This window comes from Pimephales promelas, chromosome 23 (genome assembly GCF_988280905.1).
Source record: "Pimephales promelas chromosome 23, fPimPro1.hap1.1, whole genome shotgun sequence".
In the NCBI taxonomy this organism is placed as follows: Eukaryota; Metazoa; Chordata; class Actinopteri; order Cypriniformes; family Leuciscidae; genus Pimephales; species Pimephales promelas.
In genome coordinates this window covers 807,815-822,702 of record NC_142791.1, presented here as the reverse complement: position 1 = coordinate 822,702, position 14,888 = coordinate 807,815, and the positions used below count along the sequence as shown (strand labels likewise).

Genomic DNA, 14,888 nt, shown 5'->3' with positions numbered 1-14,888 from the left:
GTACTTAGTTCAAGCGAGTAGAAATGAAAGCATAAATATGAACTCAATAAAATAAAGTAAAAATTACTCAACTTTTCTGATACTCGGGTTCCCATCATGCACTGGACCTTGAATAATTAATGAGGTTCATTTTTCACTGGTTTCCAGCTGTATTTATTTACACTGTTTTATCATTGCTTTTGTTGTCAGGATTAGTAACTTGCCATTTTGTGACATTTTCTGCTCAAAATGACACATTCAAACACAAAAACGATCCATCAAATGTTACCGTCATTGTGTATTGTCTACCAAGTATTGAGGTCTTTGCATTCACATCATGCTTAACATCTGACATGATGAAGTATAAATTACTTAGATAGGCTAAGTAAAACTCGTACTATAAATGACTGGGATAATTCAATAAAATTGTTTGAGTGAAATGTAATGCAAAGGAAATTACAACTAAATCGATATTAATCAACCTTTTACTAGCCAAGTTACTTATATTCTTTGTTACTTTCACTTAACTAAAGTAAAGTTTACTTAATTCCATTTTCCAAGCAAATTTTAACTTAAGATTTCTAATTAAAGCTACTGATAAATATGTTTCAGTTTTTACTTGGCAAATCTTTGTAAATTTACTAGCATTTTCTGAGTGGAAAAAGTTGCCTAGCTTTTTTCAAGTAAATCCAACTCCACATTTTTTTCAGTGAAGCTTACACCCATCATAAAGTGTTTAAGAATAAAATCGAACACATCACATAAACAAATCTGAATGGCAACAACAAAGCGCTGAATCAAACAGATCATTGACCTTTTTAAACCAGTTTAAGTGTATTTAGAGCAAGCCCTACCTTAATATAACCGGCGAGGGCAGCCCTGGATGGAGAGACTGCTGGCTTAAAGAAAAGATCTGCTCTATTTGAGCCGTCTGGCCTCTGTGCCGAATCAGACATGTAAACACACTTACACAAGCAGAGCGACAGCACATGTAAACATCTAGCACAGGTCAGCGGCCACAGGTGAACCAGTTTCTACACGGCCACAGATGTACAGCGCTAGCTCACTCAAATACTCCAATCTGGCTTCAGCTCAAGGGCACATTTTGTTTTGACCTAGACTAGTGAAAAATACCACCACAGTGGCTTTGTGAAAAGGTTTGCTGGTCGCAGTGCGCTGGGAGAACCGAACCTTATACCAGCGACAGTACAATTCAATTCATTTCTGAGAATCTTACATGCCATTGCAATAAATGTACTCCAAAAAAAGGAATTTCACTGTTTTACAATACTTCAAAATTAAGACCGATATATCGGCAGACCGATATTATCGGCCGATATTAGGCATTTTCCAAACTATCGGTATCGGCAGTTATAATGGCCGATAAATGAATATTTCAAAAATATAATAAAAACGGACGAAACACGCTTGAACCATGTCACGAGTGTTGGAGTTGTATAGTTTGTCCACCAGAGGGCACTCTACACTCGTTGAGTTGGTCACGAGACATACATTGCTTGAAAACAATTAAAAGATCATCCCCATCAGTTCTCTAAACTCAAATAAGCAGGACAAAATTTGTGACTATCATGTCCAGTTTCAAATAAATAAATAAATAAAATATCGGCCGATATATCGGATTTTAAAACCCAAAAATATTTGTATCGGTATCGGCCTTCAAAATCCTTTATCGGTTGGGCTCTACTTAAAAGTACTAAAATATTACCGTTTTTATTGTATTATTAATGTGTGTTATATATATATATATATATATATGAAGAGTTCAGATGCAAAAGCCTCTAAGTGTCATTTAAAATTTTCGTCTAGAATGATCATTTTTTATCAAGCTTGTATATTTAAGTTCAGTAATTTCACTTAAATCATTTACTTATAATTTTATAATAACACTTATAATTTTGTTGAAATAATTCCTCTGCTTATCAATGAATAGACTGTTTCCATCACAGTTTTTAGCCATTAGAGAAAATACATAAACATCAGCATACACATTACACATTTATATTGCCCAATCATAGCTTATGAAGAAGCATGTGGCAATATTTCTTTCCACCAGACCAGATTGAAACTAGGCAAAGACTCTGCCATAATTATTCATTTTTGTGTTATGCAAAATCAATCAGCGAATCAATATTCATCATGCACAGCGGTGAAGCTGTGAATTCACAATATGAATGAGAAACTCACCCAAACCTGTAGTCAAGTGTGAGTGCGCCACATAAGCCCTTCAACACGGTGTCACATGACTGAATCCTGTTTTAGAGAGTTACTTAAAAGCTTTCGGGTCATATCAGTCAGGTCAAGGTCGAAGCTCTGTGTTAATGCCAGGATGAAAGCAGGCGCTGCCTCCATAAGCCCCGAGCGGTCCGCTAGAACAAAAGGACGTCTGTCCAAGGACATCTCTCAAAACTACTGAAAGATGCGCACAAACAAACTTGACTAATCAACGGCTCGCGGCTGATTGGGATGCGGAGTGTGTGATGTGAACATCTCACATGGAGAAGGACACAAAAATCCAACACTTTCCCCTCGCGTCTACTTCATGTGGCAGGAGTGCATACAAACAGCAGTCCATAATAATAATAACATATCCCAGCATGCCTCGCTGCATGAAGCGTTGGAGTGCTTTGAGAGCAGGGGCATGCGGCGTGAATCTTTCAACGTGCTGCCGCGCGAGGGGCGGATCGCTACACCCCACATCTAGCGGCTGCTGAGGTGTCCCTTGTTGCCTGGCAACAGCTCAGCTCGTTTTAACCCCTTAAGTAAGTCTTAAGTGATTCAGCAGTCTGAGGCCAGTGACGGGTGGGCTGCTACAAAAGTGACAGGACTTTATTACCTTCCTGGAGATCTGTGCTTAAAAACACACACGGCCGCGTAAAATCTGCTCCACTGAGCTTGACCTCGGACATCTCTCCGTGAAACCAGTCGTAGCAGAATCAGCCCTATGACATCCACAGAAGCGGGAAGCTATTAGCTTCAAAAACTGCCATAAAGGGCATGTTTAAACCTACACTCTTAGAAGAAAAGGTTCCTTAAAAGGTTCTATCAGGGCTACGTATTTGGAACCCCAAAAAAGGTTCTATACACGCTTAAAAAATGGTTCCTCTGGGTTCTATATAGAACCCTGAGGCCAATAGAACCTTTTACCAAAAAAAAATGGTTCTATATAGAACCATTTTGGAGTTCCATATATGAAGCGGGGGATGGAACCATTTTTGGTTCTAAATAGAACCATTTCTTCTAAGAGTGTAACATCCGTCTCACGTGATTCCATCGTCAGTGGTCGCCGCTTAAACCCGTGTGACTACTCGCGTTCTTGTCGATGGGAGCCAAAGCACATGATTTAACACTAGAAGTGCCAGAAATGTAAGTATTATAGATAACTCGGTTTTATTTGCTTATTTCTGATCAACAACTAATGTAGAAATTATTATACAGCAAACACCGCTACAGAGGTAACCGAGCGGACCTTTCTGTTGACAGTTGAGAGAGACCACGATCAACCGCGGGATATTTAACAAAAAAATATCGCAAAATTCAGTGCGGTCAATATAACCGTATATGGCCGAAATAGGTAAATATGTTCATTTTTTGTTTTGCCTTACGTTTACGTAACTTAATTTATATGAAAAGCATTTTAAATGAAAATACAGTCAATTTTAGGAAAAGTCAGGTAGCCTGCCAGCAGGATTTTTTTTTTTTTTTTTAACAAAGTTATTGTAGATGTAAAATTCAAAACGGTCAAATTGACTGTTGTGGCCGTTCTAGTGTTAAAGAGACAGTTCACACAAATTCAAGTACTTTCTTCTGCATTTTTTAGAACTGTGAACACAAGTATGAACAAAACTGATTCATTTTAACATTTGTGAACTGAACTTTCCTAACACTGCGTGTGTTATGACTTAATGCTATGACTCATTTCATGAGAGATGTCTGGGGTCAAGCTACACATTTTTCACCAAACAATTTAAGTCAATGTGGCCCAAAGCAGCACTGCACCCAATTAACTTTAATTATATAGAGAAAAAAAAAAATGCACACAAATTTAAAAAAAATACATTATAATCAGGGCTTGACATTAACTTTTTTGCTCACCAGCCATTGTGAAAAAACTGCCATATAGATCATTTTAATATTATCTTATAATTAGGCTGCTGTCACTTTAAGACCAGGCGCACGGATCCAATATACTGTTTCACATGCATTTTCTTTCACTTAAAACATAACCGACTGTGTTTACGTGAATACTCGCCGGTATTTTGACATTATTTTGTGTGTATTTGACCGTTTTAACTGATAAAAGAACTCAATGTTGTACTGAGAGGTGGCTATGAACACAAAATCTGATCAAATTTGTAATGTGTGCAATACACACAATCCCATGCATAAATTCACATTTGCTGTCGGAGAGATGATAGCGAGAAAGAGCAGCTGTTGTGTATCTACTCTGAGGAAAATTAGTATTGGAAGCGTTTCATATCAATCTTGACATATATTGACAACACTGCATTGCACTTACTTTAGTATTTCAGAAGCCTTTTTAAAAGACTACAATTGAAAACTTTACATATTATATAAATTCAAGCTGCCTCAGTGGCTAGTAGGAGTGACTGCGCTACACACCGCTTATATATATACACACATAATCCTTATCAAAACCTCATAACCTCAAGCTGCAGTCTTCATAACCCACACATCCATCCATCTCTCATTCATAGATTGTGAAAAGTCCTCTTTAGTTAATTGCTCGGGCCAGTGCGATCTGAAAGCTTTTAGATGAGAGAAATAATGAAGCCGGGATCATTCCTGTCACCTTCTCTGTGAACGCTGATTACAGATCATTCTGCGAGTGTTCATCTCTTCAGCATTACTGCAGGGTTTATGTCCTTCTCACAGCTTTGAAGGTTTCTGAACGAACAGGCCGCTAATATGCTATGAAGGACGGTTTGGCACGCTGTGGCCTTGAACTGCAAAATCTGCATGTATTCATCTCTCAGCTCGAAGAGACAAACGACTAAGCGGCACAACTCCAGATTCACTGCTGTTTCCCTTAGCACAGCACATAACCTGCTTAAAATAAGGCACGATTAGTAATGTCCCCCAGGACAGGAGCAGTAAAATCTTCCTGAACACAATCGCCAGGATCCCTTGACCTCCAGCTCCATCTCGCCTCAGGACATAGTGGGCAATACAGAAATACAGCAGGCAGCTGGAGGTCAGCCGGGTGATTATATTAAATTAACTTGTGTGTGTTATACAAGTGGTTGAGATCATGTTGCTCATGATCAGCATTTGTCCGGTTGGAAGCCAAATCACATTTACAACCGGCCTACTGTACATGCTTTCCACCACACTCACAAGGCAGAATTAACATTCAGTTATAGCTGCCAGATCTAGAGATATCATTTTAGTGGACTTAAAGGGATAGTTCATTTTGAAATTAATTTTTGGTATGTTTTATCTTCCCTCAAGGGCATCCAAGATGGTGTCTTTATTTCCACAGTTGTTTCAATTTTGACATTTTTAGGTCAAACCGTTTTAGTCTGTCAGTCATATAATGGAGGTCTATGGTCACCACCTTAAAGAGCATGCACAGAGAAGTCCAAATTAAACTTGAATTAATGACTCGTAAATGTAAGTACACATTGATGGTCTAAGACACGAAACGAGCGGTTTGTGTGAGAAAACGAACAGTATTTGTATAGTTTTTACCTCTTGTTACCACAAAGCGCCCAGGGATCACTTGGACGTGGCTGTGGTTACAAGAGCTAAAAAAGATATAAATACTGTTCGTTTTCTCACACAAACCGCTCGTTTCGTGTCTTAGGCCATCAATGTGTACTTACATTTACGAGTCATTCAATCATGTTTAAGTTGGACTTCTCTGTGCATGCTCTTCAAGGTGGTGACCATAGACCTCCATTATATGACTGATAGACACCAACGGTTTGACCTAAAAATATCAATAATGAAACTTCTGCAAAAACAAAGACATCTACATCTTGGATGAACTTGAGGTAAGATAAAACATACCAAACATTAATTAATTTCAAAGTGAACTATACCTTTAAGAATAGTAAAATCTATTAAGAGTGCAGTGCTAACTTACTTTATTGGCCAAAATACGAGTATGCATACGATACGAACAGGCAAGGGGAGGGAGGTGGAGTGTATAATTTGAATAGCATTCAAACTTGCATTGATTGGTCGATTGGTAGGCGTGTTAAGGTCACTGCTATTGTTCTAATGTGTGTGGTGATGCTCGATTTATCGGAGTTACGACACCTCCACCGCAAATTCAGCAAACTATAAATCATTTGCAGTAAATCAATCAGCAAAAATCAATCCATCGCCATAAATGAAAGCCCTGCCTCTGTCCCAAGGCTGAGGGGAGAAGAATCAGTGCCCAATATTTCATACGATCACAGTGTTTTAACTCGAAAAAAGATGACCAATCGTGGCGTGGCTCCTAAACAACGGTCCACAGAGAGGTTGGATAGCCCGTGATGATTTTCTGACAGTGTCAGAGGCGTTTGCTTCTGCGACCTACGTTTACTGACTAGCCAATAAAGTGCAACATGAAACGGCATATTAATCAACGCGACACGGCGCCAAAACTACTTTCCTCAAGCTCCATTTGCAAAACTGGCATGTTAAGTTGGCCCTAGCCATGACTGCATCCATATTCTCCTCCTCTGGGTTGTTTTAACCCAAATTTGGGTCACAAACCCAAATGTTGGGTTAAAAATGTACATCAATCATCAACTAATTTTTTAATTGCATTTTTTGACCCAACATTTGCATTTGTCCATATTTGACCCACATTTGGGTTAAAACAACCCAGCATTATTTAGAGTGTGTGATTCATCTAGCTCTTTAACGATTTAATAGATGTCATCATCGTAGTCCACATACACGTCTTACCCACGTTTATTAGATCCATGTCGTATTTGTAATGATCTTAAAGGCTTGGTGAATTCGCATCTGAATTCTTCATCCTTTCTTTTGGTGAACAGCGCAAGTGCTTGTTGATCTCCAGGCCACCTATTACCACTGATATACCCAAGATTCATTACACAAGGAACAAACGTGCAACGGTGTCCCTGAGCTGTCAGCTGACCTGTTAATGAGTGTAAAGCGCCCGCGGCTTCTATGGATTTACGACATGTTACGCCAGCACGAGCAAAACTATGTGCTTTTACATTTAACAAGAGTGATTATCAGAATGTGGCATTTTTTCAGAGCACACACACTTAGGTAGCAGACAGTCATCAGGATGTTGAAATTCAGGAGGACAGTATTTTAAGGTGACGATGACCCGTTTGACACACCCTCTGAGCAATTAGGTCGCCGTGTGTTCATTTTCATTTCTAGCAACGATAACATCATTACAAGTCAGCATCAATCTTAGAGAAGTCACATAATACTGTCAGCCTGACTCTCTTCTGATGTCTCCAAATGTCTGATGATGAAGAGACATGGGTGTGTATCGTAAAGATGCACATTTTCTCATGAAGATTTGAATAAACTAGGCTAATCCTATGACTCAATGCACTATGATCTGATCTCTTTAAAACACATGCAGTTTGGAGAAACTATGTGAGCTTTTCTGTAACTTTGGTTTTTTCTTTCAGCAAAGAAACAAACACTGAACCCAAATTATGATCTTTGATGACCTTCAAACTTCAACCCTTGACCTCTTTTGTCCTGTTTTTATTGACTGAAACTATAAACAATGCAAAGTCCAAAATCGTCTACATAAGAACACACACAAACACAGATATAAATATATATATTAGGCCACTGACAAACTCACTTAGCAGGTGATATCTTCTGAACAGATAAACCTAGTGTGTGTATAATATATACCTACATAAATACACACACACACGGGGAACATCAGTAAAAGTCATGATCACCACAGTACACCAAATTTAAGACTTCTTACACTGCATTACATAGTCTTACTCTTACATTATAATATTTTATAAATAGATTAGACTTGGGGAAAAAGAAAAATAGAAATAATCTATTCGTATCCCCATATTTCAATGAATAAAAATAATAATAACCAGCACATAAATGAAAAGGCAACATCGCACTGACAGTAACAGAGAAACAAAATGGAAACTAAATGACAGAAGCGACCATTGCGATTCACACAGCACACGTTCTTGCGTCTTTGGTCTCGTTGTTACGTCTTTAAGACGCCGAGTCAAGTTAAAACCAGTTCAACTTTTAAAAAGGGTCTCGAAACCACAACAACGACCAGTTTATAAAGGTAAGAACGCGTCCGGTGTGAACGGCGTTTCGCATTCCGTACGCGTCGGTTTTTCTTTCAGCCCCTCCGAAGATCACAATAAACATACAGCAAACATCTCAGTCATATGCAGCCGAGTGTTCACAGCTGCCGGGCGGGCATCGAGTCGTCTCTATACGTACCGGATTCCGCTATCCGAGCGCGAGCGAGCGTTTCCTGCGCCGTGAACCGCGCCAAATGGAAGTAGAGTCCAAAAACTCCTCGGGCTCCGGCGGCACCGACTGTCGGGTCTGAGTCTGAACTGTGTATTCTCGGAATCCCCGAGAACTCCGCAATGTTCACACTCCTACTCCTCCTCCTGCTCTCTCTTGCCCTCCCTGTCTGACTGACTGAGCGAGCGCAGCTTAAAGCTACAGGAGGCGCTTTGTGTGGACGTGCGTGCGCGCGCGCGCACAGGGAGACCGTGCGTCAACTCACCTCTCACCCTGGAGTAATCTCAGAAAAGGAGAGCCTTTATGGCTTCTGATACAGCCTGCTGTATTTTATAAGCAGACTGGATAAACATTTACATCATGACAAAAAAGCCATTTCACAGGACCAAAAGTTATATTTTTATATTTTGTAATTTAGTAGATACACATTTCTTTTCTACCAATGAAAACGTTTTTTTAAGCTCTGTTGTAGCATGTTTACATTTTTTTTAATGATAATTATTCAACAAGTTCCTGGATCTCGCATACACACTGGATGAGCAATTTTTGTGCTATCTCACCAAGTTGACCTTTGAACTTAGGGGACCTTTCATCTTTGAACTTTGACCCCAAATGCCACATGAATGGAGATACAATATCCGCCCTTCATTCCTTCACCATCTCGAGTTGGTGACCTGTGCTCCAAAGCTTTTCACGGAACCATGGTTCATGGAACTTCAACCTTTGACCTTAGAACAGACACACATGTGTGTTTAAGTTTTTTTCAGTCATTCTGTAGATTGGCTTCCGTACATATTCTTTATGGACAATATACCATCTGCAATTCAGCCTGTTGATAACCAATCTTTAATGAATCAGGTACTGTAGATTTATTGATATTTTGTTAACACACACTGGCTGGTTTTGATGCATTCAATATAAACATTTTAGTTATTTTTTATTAGGTTTATTTATATACATGAATGCAAAAATGAATGTTTTAGTTATGCTCAAGGCTGCATTTATGATCAAAAATACAGTAAAAACAATAAAAGATTGAAATATTATTAGCCTACTGTTTTATGTTTAAATACATTTTAAAATGATTTTTTTAAGCTGAATTTTCTGCATCATTACTCCAGTCTTCAGCGTCACATGATCCTTCAAAAATCATTTAATATGCTGATCATGTGACACTGAAGACTGGAGAAATGATGCTGAGAATTCATCACAGGAATACATTATATTAATATATTACTGTTTGTGTTCGATTGCATATATTACTGTTTGATATTTTGGATGTTTAGCATCAGATGAACGAAAACTGATAAGCTTTCTTCATCTATCATTAGCAGAACTTTCTAAATAGTATTTTGAACTGATTCAATATGAATATATGAACTGATTTTTGAAATGAAGTATATCCAGTCTTACTGTACAATCATTTCTTTCCTCTCTGCTGTCATTGAGATGCAGGACAGGTTTATATTCTGGGTCCACAGGTCCGGCAGGGAGTCCAGGGCATTTGAACTCAGACGCCTGACTGTCTCAAGGGGAAGAGGCCGCTGTGTCAAAGGACATTAACCTTTGACCTCTGGCCCCATCCATGCATTAACCTCTGTGTATCTGGTGGCCAGAGAGGAAGAGAGACCAGCGAGAGCAAAAGATATGACACGAGATCAGACAACAATGTTAAGCGGAATAAGCATGCATTTCAGGCGTCACTGACCTCTTGAACCTCAAATTACATTTGTGTTTAGAAACGTAACTGAAATCAATCACACTTAAGGTGTTTGCAACAGAACGCCAACAGATACAAATTTACTCTCAGAATTGTACAAAATAGTTTAAGATGAACAAATTTGGTGGAAGAATGGCAGCAAAAAGTCAAGAAGATGGGAGGTACAACACAAACAAGAGGGAGCTTTCATTATACACCTATTCAAATACGATTCTGACTAAAAAACTCTGGATTTAAACCATAAAACCATGAATTTGCAGAATATCTACAACCAGACACTCACTGTAAAAAAATATTTTGAAGATTTGTTATCACAACATATTTTCTTTTGTCAAATCAACTTTATAATAATTTATTTAGTTGAGATAACTTATTATTTTGAGTTTCTGATGGTTAAATTAACTCATTTTTCCAGTTCAATCAACTTAACATTTTAAGGCAACCCAGGTTACTTACTTTTTTAAGTTAAACCAACAATATTTTTTTTACAGTGTAGTAATCACAACATTTTTTCTTTTGTCAAATCAACTTAAATCATTTATTTAGGCTAGTTCAGATAACTTATTATTTTGAGTTTCTGATGGTTAAATCAATCTCCTTCATTGTATTAACTCAATCAACTTAAAATTTCAAGGCAACCAGGTTACTTAATTTTTTAAGTTAAACCAACAATATTTTTTTCAGTGTGATCACATTGACATCTATAGTATATATTTTTTCCTATTATGGGACCAGTCTGGTTACCGATATTCTTCTAAATATCAGATAATCGGCTTAATGGATTAAAAAATGGAAAAACCCAACTGTTTAACTCTGGGGGGAGTTGTAAAATGAGCCTATTTCCAAAAAAAAAAAAAAAGGAAAAAAGTGGAGTATCCCTTTAAGGACCTACCAACCTGTGCCATCTAGAGTTTCATGACAGAACTTTGTATATATTTCACTGTAGTTCTTGCAATTTTCTCACTTGATTTACTCACAAATATACAATTGCTATTAACACCCTTCATAAATTAAATGCAAAACTGATGGAAAGCAATTTACCCCATAGTAAAAAAAAAAATAAAAAAATGCCAAAATGTATTTAAAATAAATACAAATATATTGAAAGGTTAAAAAAGTATTCCCCCTAAAGTCAGAGCTTTATGTTTATTGTTTTGGCCGTGTCCCCTCCTGAAGCCTATTGATGCTTTCCCTTTTTTTGAGGCATGTAACATAACCAGAATAGAATATGCAAAATATTGCTAAAAAGTAAAATAAAAAAATAATTACTGTAAAAAATATTTTCAAGATTTGTTATCACAACATATTTTCTTTTGTCAAATCAACTTTATAATAATTTATTCAGTTGAGATAACTTATTATTTTGAGTTTCTGATAAATAAATAAATCTCCTTCATTGTATTAACTCACTTTTTCCAGTTCAAACAACTTAAAATTTGAAGGCAACCAGGTCACTTACTTTTTTAAGTTAAACCAACAATATTTTTTTACAGTGTAATCACAACATTTTTTCTTTTGTCAAATCAACTTAAATAATTTATTTAGTTCAAATAACATATAATTTTGAGTTTCTGATGATTAAATCATTCTCCTTCATTGTATTAACTCACTTTTTCCAGTTCAATGAACTTAAAATTTTAAGGCAACCAGGTCACTTATTTTTTTAAGTTAAACCATCAATATTTTTTTTACAGTGTAATCAATGCAAAAGTATTTGCAAACTGGAATAGAGAAAAAAAAAAAACCAAAACACAACTTGAATGAGGCTTTATGAAAAGCATTCCTTTAAACTGAGAGTAAACGACACAGGTGATCACCGCAGCATCCAAAGTCATGACCTAGATAAAGATGTATTCATAAATAATAAGACAGGCATGAAGGCATAAGATTTAATATTCTGTTTTAACAGGGCTCCAAATATACGTCTATAAATAGCCCTCATAGGATTATATCTTGAACAGGAAGCTTTCAGGGCGCAGCGACTGATCATCGCAGGTATTAAAGCGAGCGTGGGGTTCACACACTCCGTCTGAGCGCCCGTTAGCCTCTTGATATCTCCATGATGTGTGTCAGAAAGAGGCGGGAGGACGGTTTCATCCTAGTCTTCTCTCGCTCCCTGAGGCTCAGCGTCTCTGGTGCATTCATGCCATGAAAACGGCTTCCGAAAAGACGTTTCTCTGCGTTAATCAAAACTGATGAGTGATTTGAGCTTGTCGTTTCATGAATAAATAAGTTTAAAAGCTCCCCGGTGACTGACGGGGAAGAGAGCGTTTACTCTAGATGTCCCTCTTTACATCTCCAGCATTTAACCTACATTCGCAGGCTCTCAAACACTTTGGCTGTCACTTCGGTGTCTTTGCTCGGGTTTGAAATCTGGTGCGAGTAAACGCTGCGAAATCTACCAGAAGGACAAGTCCCGGCCTGTTACAGAGAGGTGGTTCGCGGTCTATCCTTTCCGAGCGCGTCTTCTTGACCTACTTTGTGGTCTTTGGTTAATCCCTAAGAGAGAGAGAGAGAGAGAGAGAGGGAGTGCTTTGCTTTTCTTCTGCCTCATTTGACTATCAGATGGAAAGGACAGAGCCCCTTGTAAAAACATTTCCAGGCAGCCATGAGATTTGAATGTGCCATCACAGCTCTCTCTGATCTCTTCCCTCCTGCGATCCTGAAGATCTGTTTCTGCGTCTGACACCGAGACATGGTGACAAACAAGCTCTGACATCTTTCCTGTCATTTTGCGTCTGGCCTTGTTTCTAACTCAACACGCCATTCTCCGGAGACGCCGTTTCCACGAAAAGAGCTCCGAATCTTTCCAGATTGAGAATAAACACATTATGAAAGCCCGTGTATCAGCTTTCCAAGAGAGCTTTTATTACCCAGCGTGTTATTGAACCTCTTGTCATTTTCGCCCGTGTCAGATTGCCGATGTTGTAGCTGATAGGGGATTGTGTTTGTGTTTGGGACGCGTGTTACAGACCTCAGCTTCACTGTGGATGAAACAGAAGGAACTCTGTGTGGAGGTTTCTACTTTTCTAACCCAAAATTAAATATTTACTCACCCTCAAGAGATTTCATTCAACTATGAGCTGTTTTCCAAAGTCTGAAGCCATTTGATCGAGTTATAACTGAACACTAGCCTTCAAATCTAATCGAGTGGCATCACTGCATCAAATAAAATGTCATGATCAAACATGATTGGCTCTTATGTGTGTCTTGGCGAAATATCATTTAAAATTAATTCTTAAAGTTATCCTATGGCTTTAGAACACTACATCAAATATTAAAGCTGCACTTATATTCAATTTTTCATGTTAATGGGGATATACGGACATGGTGAAAGGAAAAACACATGAGATGGGAGGAAAAATTATATTTAAATTTTTTTTTTGCGTTCTCTCGCATATCACTCAAAAAAAATGAATGTTGCTGCTTGTTCAAATTGCTTAATTAAAATGAGCTTAAGCAACATAATTGCTATACATTTTGTTCAAATTTAATTTGATTGCGTTCAATGCTTAAATATATGTAACATTTAATTTTACATGATTACATGAATGATTTGTGTTGCATTAATTGAAACTGGGCGGTGCTTGTTAGTTCCCAGCATGCTTTGCATATGGTTGAATTAAGAGAGAATACATTTTAAAATAAGTTATTTTATGTGTTTTTATTTCACATGAGAAAAGGGGAAGATTTGGTAGTGCGTAATTGTGTTTAATGTTCAATTACAGCCATAAACCATTTAAATTACAGAGGGTTACCATTGTGGAGAAGATTAAAGCATTTGGTTAGGTTGAAGACTTATTCTTATTATTTAAGATGCTAAAAAGTGCTATTGATGTAGTGCTATAGTTTATAACTTGATTAGCGTGACACTAAAATAAGTTATATTGCATTGGAAGAATGAATATATGAATTTGAATACCTGAATCATATTGGGGAGCCTTTTTAAATTCACTGACACTATTAAATTAAGCTGTGCCCAACCATAGTAAATAAGCAACCTTAATGAATTAAGTTGACCCAATGTAAGTACATTAAATTGGAATAACATAATTGCATGATGCTGAAATTAATCATGTGGAAATACTTTCCTAAAATTTTTTAATGTTCATTCAAAGAGTTTTTTTTTTTTGAGTGATGTTTTGCGTTACTCTGAGAAACTTTGCGTTCACTCACAAAACTTTAACGGACCCTCGAGAAACTTTGCGTTTGCTCGCGAACGACACAAATGTTTTGTAAAAGGGGCTCTGTATGATGCAACAAATATTGAAAATGTTACATTAAAAATAGTTAAATGGTTTCATTGGAAGCTGTATGTTGTTTATTTGTATTATTGGGGTATCAACAGTGGGGAATAATAATTTCATAAATTCAATGTTATTATCTGTTAACTTGATGTTCCAAGCAGAAAAACTAATAAAGAGATTTAAAATAATAAACTGGAAAAAAAAAATAGTTAAATGGTTATGAGGTCGACTGAAATCCCAGTTACCGGCAAAAATCAACACTGATAGATCCAGATCTTCGTTTGTTTGTTTGCTTAATTCATCCGTGTTCTTCCGTTCTGTTAATTAGCCAGATTTTCCAAATTCTTTATCTAAAATCCAATATCGATTTATCCGGAATATTAATAATTTAATTAGCTATTATATATTTTTATTACAACAAAAGTTAAAATAGTATATTATATCTAAACATG

The 14,888-nt window shown here is 37.2% G+C and overlaps 1 protein-coding gene across 6 annotated transcripts in view; it reads right to left on the bottom strand.

Annotated features, from left to right (window-relative positions):
* Positions 1-14,888, bottom strand: part of nrip1b (nuclear receptor interacting protein 1b) — a 77,119-nt gene that overhangs the window by 32,458 nt on the left and 29,773 nt on the right. For 2 of the 6 annotated variants that reach the window (XM_039675927.2, XM_039675926.2), the window contains exon 1: positions 8,440-8,657. The exons of 1 other annotated variant lie outside the window; for it this stretch is intronic. The gene's annotated coding sequence lies outside the window, so the exon portion shown is untranslated. Of the gene's footprint in view, positions 1-2,184; positions 2,582-2,833; positions 2,850-8,439; positions 8,658-9,887; positions 10,075-14,888 lie in introns of those variants that run through there. 3 more of the 6 variants (XM_089126006.1, XM_039675929.2, XR_016149411.1) reach the window with 3 other exon arrangements.